The sequence below is a fragment of the Ambystoma mexicanum genome, chromosome 5q, assembly GCF_040938575.1.
Source record: "Ambystoma mexicanum isolate Mex_15411 chromosome 5q, UKY_AmexF1_1, whole genome shotgun sequence".
Taxonomy (NCBI): Eukaryota; Metazoa; Chordata; class Amphibia; order Caudata; family Ambystomatidae; genus Ambystoma; species Ambystoma mexicanum.
In genome coordinates this window covers 1,124,112,483-1,124,126,730 of record NC_090933.1, presented here as the reverse complement: position 1 = coordinate 1,124,126,730, position 14,248 = coordinate 1,124,112,483, and positions in this window count along the sequence as shown.

The following is a 14,248-nucleotide window of genomic DNA, read 5'->3' as shown; positions in this document are numbered from 1 at the left end:
GTGGGGCATGTCCAGGGGTGGATGGGCTGCCTGCGGGCCATGGGGAGGGTGGATGGGTTGCCTGCGTGGCATGCACAGGGGTGATGGGCTGCCTGTGGGGCATGCCCAGGGATGGATGGGCTGCCTGTGGGCCATGGGCAGGGTGGATGGGCTACCTGCGTGGCATGCCCAAGGGTGATGGGCTGCCTGTGGGACATGCCCATGGGTGGATGGGCTGCCTGTGGGCCAAGGGGAGGGTGGATGGGCTGCCTGCGTGGCATTCACAGGGGTGATGGGCTGCCTGCGGGCCATGGGGAGGGTGGATGGGTGGCCTGCGTGTACTCCAGGGGTGTGTGTGGAGTTTTCCATGCGATAGGCCTGGCGCGAGCGGGGTACTTGTATTTTGGGGTGCGCGTGGAGTTTTACACGCGAGTGGCCTGGCGCGAGCGGGGTACGTGTATTCCGGCAGTGCGCGGACCCTTTTACACACGATTGACCTGGCGCGAGCGGGGTATGCATATTTCGGGAGTGTGCGGGCACTTTTACACGTGATAGGCCTGCCATTAGCGGGGTATGTGTATTTCGGGGGTGCGCCGGCACTTTTACAAGCGATTGGCCTGGCGCGAGCGTGGTACGCATATTTTTGGGGGTGTGTGGGGAGTAATACATGCGATTTTGCGTAGTGGGTACTCCCGGGTGTGCCACTCCCCCCAACCCATGCCCTGCAGGCAGCCCACACCATAGGGGCCCACCCTACACCCCTGGGCATGCCCCGCAGGCAGGCCATGACCCCTGGGCATGCCCCGCAGGCACCCCCTCACCCCAGACCATGACCCGCAGGCAGCCCAAATGGCACCATGCACTTGGGCGCCCCAACCCTTGTCCACCCACCCACCCAGCCCCCCATTAATGGGCACCTGCCAGCAGGCCCTGACTCATGTAGCCCCACCCCCCCATTGACGGGCACCTGCCAGCAGGCCCTGACTCATGTGCCCCCACCCACCCCACCAACCCCAATTGACGGGCACCTGCCAGCAGGCCCTGACTCATGTGTTCCCAGCCACCCTCCCACCCCCCATTGACGGGCACCTGCCAGCAGGTCCGACTCATGTCCCCCCACCCACCCCCATTGATGGGCACCTGCCAGCAGGCCTGACTCATGTCCCCCCACCCCACACCCCCACCCCCATTGACGAGCACCTGCCAGCAGGCCCTGACCCATGTGCCCCCTCATGTGCCCCCATCCACCCATTCCCCATTGACCGGCACCTGCCAGCAGACCCCGACTCATGTTCCCCCACCCGCCGAGCCCCCATTGAAGGGCACCTGCCAGCAGGCCCAGACTCATGTCCCCCCAACGACCCCCCCATTGACGGGCACCTGCCAGCAGGCCTCGACACATGTTCCCCACCCCCCAAGTGACAGAAACCTGCCAGCAGGCCCCGACACATGTCCCCCACCCCCCATTGACAGGCATCTGCCAGCAGGCCCCGACACATGTCCCCCACCCCCCCCATTGACGGGAACCTGCCAGCAGGCCTGGCTCATGGCCCACCAACCACCATGTCATAACAAAACAGACCCATGGTCCTAATGCCAAACCAAGTCCCCCCGGCCCCCGAGTACAAGCACGCAACCATCCACTGCACCCACTCTCAAATTACCCATGCCATGAGAGCCTCAAAAGAACCAGCATGGCCATGCATAAATGTACAACAGAGTCACACAGTGGCAACACATGATTTAGGTAATGCTCAGGGAGACATGCACAAAACCAATGAGAGTACACAACACCATTAATGAAGATATATGTAATGTATCAAAAACATAATGAAACAACATAATGAAAATCAAACTTGCAAATTAAGAAATAATGAAAGCAATAATCAAAAAAAGGAAAATCCAATTAAAATCAAAAATCCACGACATGAAAACTGAAAAGTGGTCCATCACTAATGTCCATATAAATGAAAAAATAAAAATAAAATAAAAACCATTCATCCATGGGAAGTTGAAGTAACGAAAGTATGTACAAGTCTTGAACTATTTACCATGCAAGTCCAAAGGGTCCATGATCCCAAAAGAAAAAGAAACGTACCAAAAAACCTATCAATAAAAAACTATATACATAAAGTTGAGCAAAGTCCATGAACTCCAAAAATAAATATACAAAATAGGAAACCTAAGCCTAAAGAACTATGTACAAAGGCGGCGGGCTAGTCCAACGGCTCACTCTTTGATGTTCCGGGTCAGGGCATCATTGAACTCCACGTCGATGTTCCGGAGTCGGGCCTCTTCCATGGCGTTGAGGTCTCGCAGTGATGCAGACATGGCCTCCTCCAACTCTGTGCGAGTTGCCTCGAGGCACTCAGCCTGCCTTAACGCCGGGCACATGGAGTTCTTCACCCTGACCCTTGTGAGCCGTACCTCCTCTGCCCTCCGCTGCTCCGCCGCTCCACATCTATCTGCTGGCCCAACCGCTGCCACACGGAGGACACTCCCAATCCTGGGTCCTCCTGCTCTCCGGCCAATGCCTGCCCCTGTGATGTTGATGGCCCGAGCCATTATCGCTCCCACCCTGAGCCTGCTGCTGCCGTGCATGGGCCCTGCCTGTTGATGCCTGCACATCCTCCTCTTGCTGGAGTCCAGTTGGTGGGGTGGCCACCTCTGCTGGACCTCTGACTCCCGACTGTGTCAGGGATGTGTCCTCCACCAACCTGGCCACTGGCTCAGGAGCAGCTCCACAGGGAGCCCAGGTGATACTTGGATGGGAAGATGGCACGGAGGACAACTGGCGCATAGGGGGTTCAGTTGAGGAGGGGGTCGCAAGAACATCCAGCACACAGAGGAACCCAGCCACCGGTGACCTGTCCTAGTAGGTTGACGCGGTCAATGAGGTATTCAACATTACGTGCATTGTCCTCACAAGAACTCTGCTCGTCATCCCGATTACCACGTTGGTGCAACACCATCCCAGCTAGGACAGGTTCAACACGGTCACAGTTTGCAACGTCCACAGGGAGAGGAAGGCCAGTTGTTGTTTTGCATCCCATCCCTGAAAACGGGTCTGGACGAAGGCATCCCTGCTGGTGCGGGATGATGCAGTCACAGGATCGGGGACAGGATTACACACAGGCACCTCCGCGCCTGTGCTGCCTCCTGTCCCTGCCCCTGGACTGCACCACTAGCACCAGTGGAATCCCCCCTCCAGGCCCCATACGTGGGCCTTCCACGGCCTCCCCCTCAACCGAACCCCCCACCAACCTGGATGACTCCGTGTCATCTTGCTCCATAGGCCCCTGTGGGGGCTCAGCTGCCCCTACTGCTCCTGAGGAGTCCACCTCCAAACTTCGCCTCTTGGACGTTCCTTCGGCACGCGGCATCAGACTCCTCACTCCCGGAAGAAATGACTATGTGGGAGGAGAGCTGGGCCTTGCGTCTCTGGCTAGAAGTGGGATCCCTGCCGCTGTGCTCCACAGCACCGTCTCCGCCTTCTTCATCAGTCGACGCTGCAGAGAGGGAGAGACAGAACACAGGCATCAGGGCACAGTACAATAGTCAGATACACACATGACAGTTGCACATGAGTGGCAGTGTGAAACTTCACAGATGGTATCACACTCCCCAACACTCATATCATTTAAACCCACACACATGCACACATTTCCAGGAATCGTGCAGCAGGCAGCAGCATCCATACACTCACACATCCGAAGGTTGGCATGACGTCACAAGCAACATGGGCAGTGCCCAACACGTGCACGCACGCCACCAGACAGACATGAATCTGTACATATCCACCACCTGTCACAGTGCAAACATCGGCAACTATGTCACATCTCCCAATCGTGTTCCTACATGTCTGTGTCACATGCATCCATGGCGTATCACTGTCGCACACATGTCAAACACACACACACGCACATGTGTGCCATGCACGTACATGAAGGTGGAACCAGTATCCATGTTTCACACCCCAACCATGCCATAGGACATACATAGAAATGCTAACAAGTATGCATCTCCACAAGCAGTTGTGCATCTTGCTTTGGAGCACATACACCATTGATGTGCATCACACATGACTGAACTCACCACATGCAGCACTGTCATGTCCTGCAGATACACATCCATACATGGACCTTTTCAGACATATGTCCAAGCTGCACACTCCTGGCACACGTGAACATGCACTCCGTCCAATAAGTAAGCATGGACACTTACCACTTGACTCCAGACTGGTCTCCCTCTCGAGGACCTGGCAGTGAAGTGCTGGGTTAATGCGTTCCAGGACCCTCATTTCGTCGGTGGAAAGGTGGACCCGGCACCTCACTGCATCCGCTGCTAACAAGAGGCGCCGGGCCTGACTGAGGGTCCTGGACCTGAAGTCCTCCAAGCACTTATGGAAGTGTGGTAGGTCGCGGATTTCCATCCCCTCCACGTTGATGGTAACCACGATGTCCAGCCAGATCCTCTACCGTCCATCCTTGTCGGTGCATCTTCTTCTGAAGAGGGCATGAAAATACACCAGGACTTGCTCCACCAGGATGCCATCCTCTCCTGCTGTGAAGCTGACAGCCCCCTACCTCTCTGGCTAGGGGTTGCCCGTGGTCTCTGATGGTGTTTCCCCCGACATGGCAACCTCCGAGGCAGGTATGGGTGGTGAAGTGGGTCCTGGTGCTGGGCTGTGGAGCGATGGAACTTCCGTCAGGAGCCTTCTGTTTCAGCAGGGGTCGTCACAGCAACTGGACCCCTGCAAATGGCTGATGTGCAGGCAGCAAATAGCAGGGCACGTGGCCAGCAGGCAGGCAGCAGCAGATGGCTGGTGGGAGTTGGCTCGGGGTTCTCGGTGGCAGAAAAATGGCCTTCTGGGCAGGAACATGGTCTTCAGTGTGTTGTCGTGTGACCAGTTTGATACGGAGTGATTTGGCACGTGAAAAAACAGCACACCGGTGTGTAATTCGAGGAATGGCCCTTAGCGCATAAGCGCATATGTGATGTAATGTGCGTGGGCATTTCCCTCGGCACGGGTGCATAGTGATTCAGCATGTGAAAAAACAGCATGTCTGCGTGTTAATGCGTGTAATTCGAGGAAAGGGCCTAAGCGCGTAAGTGACTTGACATGCGCGGGTGTTTCCATCGGCACAGGTTAAAGGTGAGCGGGGCCAGCAGTTCACTGTACATGCCTTTCGTGGAGACCGACGCATGTGTTGCTTCTTGTGGTTGTTTCACGCGCCATCACTACTTCACAGCGGATCAAGGACGTATCTCTTCTTTTGGCAGGGGTATTGGCTACACGTGTTTTTCATTACCACGTTAGTCAGACGGTGAGTCGCGCATGCTATTTTTCTGACTGCGGGTCCCCCTGCGTATCGCTTACCCATTTTTGAGATCATAGTAGCCTGTGTGTCCCACGCGTACATGTTTTTCTTGTCCCTGGGTGCCACTGCGTACTGCGGGAGGTTAATTGCACACACGTGGGCTACCGGGGGTTGCCTGCACGGTTTTTCTGCAGTTTAGGGGTGCCTGAGTGTTGCATGACCCGTCACTTCATCACCGGGGTCACATACAGCCTTGTAGGTGCACAGGGGTGCTATTAACATCTAGTATCCTACCCCCTTCACCCCAATTGCCCAGGACAATTGTTGTGTACACCTTCCATTGGCACTACTAAATCTGTGCCGGCACTACTACACTACTACATCTGTGCCATGGTTGGGAGGCCACGAAAGGTGAGTGGTGCCTCAGCTGGGCATACTCCACCTGGTGGGCGTGGTCAGGGAAGTGTCCAGGGTGGCTGCAGAGGGAGAAGAGGCAGGGGTGCACCACTTCAGCAGGATGTTCTGCCACATGTTGGTGCAGTCATGCCACCACCCCCTGTGGTTCCAGGAGATGCAGCTCTTGCATCTGGTACTGGCGCCCATGTGACCCGGCAGTCTGTTTCATCGACTGCCACGGGCCCAAGGGTAGTGATAGCTGCAGGTGCAGCTGTGGACACCACCACCGAGGCTCAGAGTCGGCCAGCATATGCTACGTTGACACCTGAAGAGTCCCAGGATGATTTCCAGGAGGTCAGGAGGCACACGGTAAGTGCACGCAGGGCTGCCCTTACCGAGGCACATGTCCCTGGGGCAGTATTGTCATCTGCTGCCCCGAGCAGCCAAGTGTTGGCAAGTGCATGAGCAGATGCAGCCGACACCACCCCGCTGTGAGTCTACCATCCGGGAGAGTCCTGGTCAATGACCTTGGCACTGCGGATGTTGCTGCGCCAGGTCCAGTCAAGGGCACCCAGCAACCACTGACGCAAGTCAGGGCTTCCGTCCTTGTTCCACCTGCCACTCCCTCGGTTCAATCCACCAGCGCCACTGCCCCTACTGATCAGGGCGGCATTTGCCAGTCAGGGTCTGGATCACTGCCCAAGAGGAGGAAGGTTGCACCTGCACTAGAGTCTGGAACCCCACACACGGCTCCGGCCTCCGGCACGTCTAGGAAAAAGCCTTTCTGCAAGCAGGAACTGGACTTCCTTGTGGGCTACGTGTCGGAACACGACCGTGATATGCTAGTGAGCCCAAATTGTCACACTACGGCTGCCCAGCGTTGGGACCACTGGAAGCGTGTTGCGGAGAGTGTTACTGCATTCGGACATGAGGTGCGCACAGCTCAGGAGTGAAAAAAACGTTTGGATGAGCTCTGACGCTGTGCTAAGCTAAAGCGTGCATCAAAATATGCCATGACTGGGGTGACTGGCGTTGGGCCACCACCTCAGGAGGACGAACTCACTCTGCATGAGTTGATCGCTGCAGAGTTCATACCAGCAGAATTGTACGAAGGAGTGGGAGAGATGCTGGATTTTGACACCCCATCCAGTGAGTGTTTTTTTGTGCTTGTCCAGGCCATGTGTGGTTTGCTTGTGCGATGTGTTGTGCTTGACTGCCAATACATGCTATGTGTACATGGTTCTCATGTGCAAGTCATGCAATGCTTCACTAATGCGTACCTGCTGTGCAGCATGCTGGACATGTAGTTCAGACAGGGACTGTCCTCATCACCACACTTGCACCCTACTCACATGCTAGTCACCCGGCTGCCCCTCCGGTCCATGTTCCAGTTCACTGGCCCTTCTGCATGTAGCCTGGGTTGTCTTTCCACTCAGCACTCAGACTATGTCATCGCATGACTGACATGCATGTGTCTTCTACCTGCATGCTGGTACTCCAAGTGGGCATGCTCCCTTGCCCCTCCACACCCCTGCACCACTATTACACCATTGCACTGGTGGGTAAAATGTTGGACCACTGCAATGGCCTGTTCAACGTTCCTGTGTACATGCACACTTCCCCCTGCCAACCTGCCAGACACTGTGGGGTACATCCTATGTCCTTGATGCATGGTGTCTCACTCGGACTGTGCAGAAGTCAGATGCTCCGAAGGAACATGAGTGCCCATTCCTGCTCCATGTGCATTACGTGGATGGCCCTATGTGTCCTTTGCAGGATGATCATTGTAGTACGTGTCCAGGATGACATACATTCAATGGCAATTCATCTTCCATTCCATGCTCACTGTGGCTCAGTCCGACATCACGCACATGTTTAGGGTGTCATAGTCTGTGTGGGGCACATGCCTCCCCCTGTCTCAGGCCCCCTGACTCTGTCAAACTGGTGTACTGCCTTCTGCACAAATGGTGTACTACAGAGGGTTCATCATGTGTCCTGCTCACTGCCCCATTCCCATCGGCTCTGTTGTCAGCTGACTCAGATGATGCAATTGACGGTACTCAACACTGTCTGCCAATACACAGTTCTCTGGTCAACCTTTCACTGTCATGCAATGCCTCCCTGCAAAGGGGGGGGGTGCCTGTATCCATGCAACCCATTGCTTGCACATTGCACGTGAGGCCTGACCTTGCACTTACACTGCCTTCTTGTTATTGTTTGACATCATAATGTACTTGTTGATGTAGATAGGTGGTAACGTGCACATGCTCTGCACTGCACCAACCCACTTCTGAGCCATGTCACACCGTTCTACATGCCTACTCACTGATGCAATGTCAAAGTGACCTGGCATGTATGGTCAGATTGTCATCCCTTCACTGTCATGAAAGGCACAGGCACAGGTGCATCCTGTGACACATGTACTCAGTATTGAAACATCCTAGTCTGTGTTTAGCAAAGTTGATAGGTCAATCTGTGGCCTATACTAACCGGTATAGGCCGGAGATTGACTGTAGCCTGCCAATCAGGTTGTAATGACTGTGGAGCTGCCTGCACGTGAGTATGTGTGCACTTTCACATACATCAAAGCAAGCAGCATTTTAGCTGCTTGCTTTTCTGTATTGGTTGCTGTTCATGTTCACAATACAGGTGTATAGGGAAACAGGTGTATTTGAACACTTTCACATGTACAAATGCAAGCAGCTTCAATGTTGTGTAGTGCAACATTGTGGCTAATTATGTGTGTGTGAAAGTGTTCATTTCCACTTGTGTCTTCTGCAGCTTTTTTGTTGTATGACTAAAATGTAATTGATTAACGTTAATGCTGCTGTGATTTCAGCATTGCGCCAGTTATGTGCAGCTGGCACAATCCTGAAGGTGCACTGTGGTGCGGTATGTCTACGCCCAGGCCACTTAGCTAATTTGGTGGGCCTGGCCATGATGATTTGACACACTGAATAATGTTTTCGGGCACAATCAATGCACAATGTGCTCAATCAGGCCCTAAGGGTTTTCTGTAGGCTTGATGGCCGGCAGCTTGGACCGTACTGGGCGTTATGGTCCCTCATGCCTGGTTGGTTGCAGGCCCTTGCTTTGCTTGGGATATTCACTATGTCTACATGGCCCATGACGCCCGGTACGGGACAAGCTGCAGATGGATGAAGCTATATTGGTGATGATGGTTTAGTGATGCATGTGTACATGCATATTATGTGTGTCATGGTGTGTTTGGATTCACTTGCAGTTGTGGCCATTTTGCAGTTCAGACATGCTTATGGTATGTGCCATCTCTTTGCTGCCATCTGTCATTTCTGCCTGTGACATGTGCCTGACAGAGGTGGTGTGTGATGGAGGTGATATACTACATTCTGTACATGTGTAGGCTTTGCTATTTACACACATCCATTCTGCTTTTGGGATCTGTTTGCATATCAATGCCACTGGATGCATGCTGGAATTTCATTTTTGTGTGACATGTCTGCTTCAAGCGTTGGCTGTCAATGTGATGTCTATGTGTGTGTGTGGGTTATGTGCTTCTGACATGTGTACTCATGTTTGTTTTTTCCTCTTTACAGATGATGATACAATGGAGCCAGAGGGTGGTGATGTCAATCCTGGCATGGGGTTGCTATCACATCAGCAACCCCGCACAAGTGTGCGACGTGGGGTGGTAGGCCACATGAACCCACTTGTGCTGCGGACCATCATGTCCAGGGCTGGTAATGGGTCTAGCTCGAATGATCACTCTGACAACAATGTTGAGTTGGATGCGCGTCATGTCCATTCGTCGATGGTGAGTGATTCTGATGTTGACGATCCTCTGTCTGCGACACCTGCACTGAGGGGCCAGACAGTGTTGGAACCTCTGCCTGTGGTGGATCGGGATGCACGGTCACATTCCACACCAGTTGCTGATGTTCCTGGGGCATCACATCAATGAAAGGATGTAGTCCTACAGCCGCGGGTGGAGCCAACCCAACGAGGACCATGGCTCCTTGGGCTCCGTGGATGTCAAGCCCAGCAACGCGGTGGCCGTGCGCCACCGGGGTATACTGAGTGGGAGCAAGCCATGGTTGCCAATTCTGAACATTAGGGGGCAGCAATTAATAAGATCGCTCAGAGCATGGAACGTGTGGCCCAGTCCTTGCTCCCCCCTGCTAGTCAGGTGGATCTCCAGCAGCGGGCAGCACAGTCCATGACCCGCTCGCTCATGCTGGGCATGGCAGCCTCAGGCAGGGCAAGCCGGGGTGAAATGGTATCTCTGCATCAAGCACTTGCTGCTCATGCAGAGCCACACAGGGAGGCCCTGAGGGATGACCATCAATCCCTCAGATCTACTCTGGGTGTGCTCAACATGACCCAGAGGCAGCAGACAGAGGAGAGGTTGGAGCAGCTTGAGAATACCATTTCGGCGGAGCGACGTGCATGGCCGGGAGGTGCTCCGGAAATCATGCCAGGCCATTCAGGAAGAACTCTGTGTTACACGTGCTACCTTGCAAGAGGAAGCACGCGTATCATGTGAGGTGCTGCATGCTGACCTACGTGTCATCACCACACAGGACCAGGCTTACCAGTCCCGCAGACTTGCTGCCGGCGAGGGGCAAGCTGCGCATATGCCTGGTCAGGGTACTGTGCCACATCCACCTTTTTTATCTCAACATCATTGCATGTGGGTGTTGAGGTGCACCCCGTACCTTCCCCCTCCTGGGTGCCCCCCACCCCCTGGGTTGTATGTGGGCATTTTTTATTTATATAGTTAGTTTAATTAGTTAATATAGTTGTGTCAATTGTATCCAGCCCAGCATTCAGCCCAGCCCGTGTTGAGTCTCAGAGTCTCCTGCAGCCTTGCGCTCGCTCCCAGGAGGGGGCAAAGCCTATTGGCAGTCACGTGACTCTTCCCAGCTGCAAAAGCCGGACACAGCCGCCCGAGCGGCGCAACCGTTGTGTCAATTGTATCCAGCCCAGCATTCAGCCCAGCCCGTGTTGAGTCTCGGAGTCTCCTGCAGCCTTGCGCTCGCTCCCAGGAGGAGGCAGAGCCTATTGGCAGTCACGTGACTCTTCCCAGCTGCAAAAGCCGGACACAGCCGCCCGAGCGGCGCGACCGTTGTGTCAATTGTATCCAGCCCAGCATTCAGCCCAGCCCGTGTTGAGTCTCGGAGTCTCCTGCAGCCTTGCGCTCGCTCCCAGGAGGGGGCGGAGCCTATTGGCAGTCACGTGACTCTTCCCAGCTGCAAAAGCCGGACACAACCACCCTTGTGGCGTTAAACCCGACAGGGGTAAAGGCCCTGGGCTGTTAAGCGGCTGTTGCATGGTGGTGCGCATAAGGGACACTTACATTTTACTGTTTCTCATATTACTTCGTAAAATTGCAAATCTAGTTGCATCATCTAGCCTGATATTACTTCTGGGGTTGGTTTTCATCTTTCCCACTTACTGATTTATAAAAGAAGAGAGGAGGTTGATAATGAGACTCCGGAGCACACCCCTCCTTGAAGATATGGTAGACCAGGAAGGCTCATATCTCGCGGGAGAGGGTACTGCTGCACCTGACGCATCAGCCCCCTCCTTACCAGGAACATCCCAGACTCCCACTCATGTCACCCAAGCCATTGTTCACGTTGATAGTCATCCGGTTTCTGAATCCCACGTCCTCCCACCCCTTGTTCAGGAAGGTTGGAAAAGAGGACTGGAATACACTCTAACAACTAAAAAAATTCAAAGCAGAATCAACGATCACTTTGTAAGAAAAAGAAACAAGAGTACCAATGATTTAGCTGATTTAATTGTTACTTCCAGCCAGTCCTCTTGTATAAACCAGGAGGGCGATAATATCTTCTCTCTATCCTCGTCTACGGACTGCCCCCGCCCCTCGGAATTGTCATCATTCAAAGCACCAGAAAACGGACTACGGGACCCACAAGAAAGACGTACCTCTCTTTCACAAGGGATACCCTTGACAGCCAGTGAGAATACGTTGACAGCACTGAGCTTTGTACTGAACTCCCTAGTGTCCATTTTTGAACTTCTAAAAACAGAGGTCCAAACACAAGCAGGTGTCTTACTGGAACTTGCGAATGAAGTGTCAAAGAACGAATCAACAACAACGGCTCTCAATAACATCATGAATACAATCTTGATTCCAACCATAAAAGACTCACAAACAGAGGGAGTGAAACAAGGTCTGGACCTCGCTCAAATCTACTGTCTACTGAAGGAAGAGGCCAAGAACAACCTCACAACACAAGAGCTCGTAAAAAACCTCCCATTGGTCATTCAAGAAAGTATGTCTAAGAATCAACTACAGATAGAAGAGGACACCATAGACTGCTTCGATGACACTCCACTATCAAACTCAGTTCTAGAAGAATTTCGAAGACTAGCGAATGTTGACTTGGAAGGCATCGAAGAGATCCCGGAGAGCCCGAGAAACATCACTGTAGCAAATATTCAAGTCTCCCCACACAACGAAACGATCTCTGATCTTGCAACCCCATGCTATTCTCGAAGAAGAAGAAGGAACAAGCAAAAAAAAAAGCTTACTGCAAAAGACTCTTCCTCTCACCTACAGTCGGAGAAAACCCAACAAAAATCAAAAAATCAGAAAAACAGAACCCAAAAAAAATCTGGAACCAATGCCTTCCTGAAAAAAATCACATTGTCTGAGGAAAAGACCTCCAACCTAGAAATTGAAATACCCTCAGTAGCTGGACCATCTCAGAGTGAAAACCAAAGTTCCTCTAGGCCCAATACAAGTGGACAGGGCAAAAACGGAAAAAAAGAGGTCTCTGTAAAAGCAGGGGAGGCTCAAATCAACATTAAGGCATACACCTCAAACATGGCCATACAAACTGAACCAATAAGCCCTGTGAGCGGAATTTCCAACCATCAAAGCCCAAAAGTGGCCCAGTTGAACACTAAGTTAGCACCTATCTTCCTAAAAAATAAAACCCAAAAAGACATCATCAGCTGTGCAAGCAACACCAGACCAGCGCCTACCTGCCTAAACGCTATTGCGAATCCGGCAGTTGAAGCACCAACGGTCGCCTTCTTCTAGTCTCGGCCTATTCTCGACAATGCCCTAACAAGGCCCATGCTTAATGAAGCGGTCTGTCGGAACGGTCTGGGAAAATCATCAAGCCTAGAGCTGCGCTCACACATCAGAGTAGTGGAAGATGAACTAGAGGGCCCTCTTCTCTCCACACCTGCGAGGGCTACAGAGCCAGAAATAGCTGACTTCTCAATTCCCAGGATCTGGCTAAGACTGGAAAGTCCTAACAGGTACACATCAATCTGTAGATCAGTACTGTTGACGGAAATTAGAAAAAACTACAATCTGTTCCTTTTTTCGTCAGATGACATCGAATATGTCAAATTTCCAGTGGCGAATGACAGATTTCTTGTGGAGGTCTGCCTTGCTTCTAGAAGAGCCCATCAGGCAATTATCAGGAACAAAATCGACCTGGCCAGATCAGGCCTCTTGGTGTTTGAGCAGGAAGAGGAAGATAGAGCCAGAAATTACTCCAGCGTATTTACAAACAGAGAAGTCAGCCCAAGCTTCGGAGGACCAGCCGGTTCAGGGACAGTACACTCAAGGATCCCGACCCCCGGTCTCAAACTAAATGAAAATCTAATCACAAAACTTCCTGAGATCATTTCTCAAATTCTCCTGAAGTTAGGTGAGGAACAAAATAGTATTTAGGCAAAATGGCCTGGGACTAATCTCCTGGAACACAAGAGGTTCTAGCTTTCTAAAAAAAAAACTACTAAAAAACAAGCTGTTACAAAATGTTGATATCTTGTTATTCCAGGAGACTTGGCTTGTTAACCCCATAGAGATAGAGGGCTTTACAGTCCTAAACCTCGGGCCTCACAAAAATCTAAAGGGAGACCTGCGGGCGGTCTTTTAATGGTCCTTAAGAATTCAAGAATTAAACAAATTGTCCCGTTATGCAATAATGCAGCAGGCTTTCAGGCCTGTAAAGTGGAGCTTGACTTACATAACTCAATAATAACTCTAGTGGTTATTAACATCTACTGGAACCAAGCCACCATAAACCTTCAAGACTTCACAGAAATCCTACATAATATATTAAAAGTCGTGAAGACCGAATTCGAGAGAGCTCTCATCCTCATTGCAGGAGACTTGAACGCAGACCTCACTTCCTCAAGAAATAGTCAGGTCGTACATCGCAAGCTGGCTACGTTACAAAAGGGCAAAATATGGCGGGACTTCCTATCCTCCTGGGATTTTGAAAGGATTCTCGAGCAAAATGGGGGCAAGGAAACAAGAAACCATACATGGCGCCAGGGTTCCTGGCAATCCACATTGGATTATATTTTTGTGACACCAGGCCTTTCATTGCTCTGCCCGACCCTCACCCTCAACTGGGAAGGAGGTAGTGACCATGCCTGTCTGGAACTTCGGTTTCCAGTCCAACAGAGAGGATCAAATCTACCTCGCCCGGACAAACTAGCTGCATTCAAGGGAAAATTGAGAGTGTCCAAATATAAATTTGGAGGGAAAAAATTGAACCAACTGCTAGAAGCAGTTC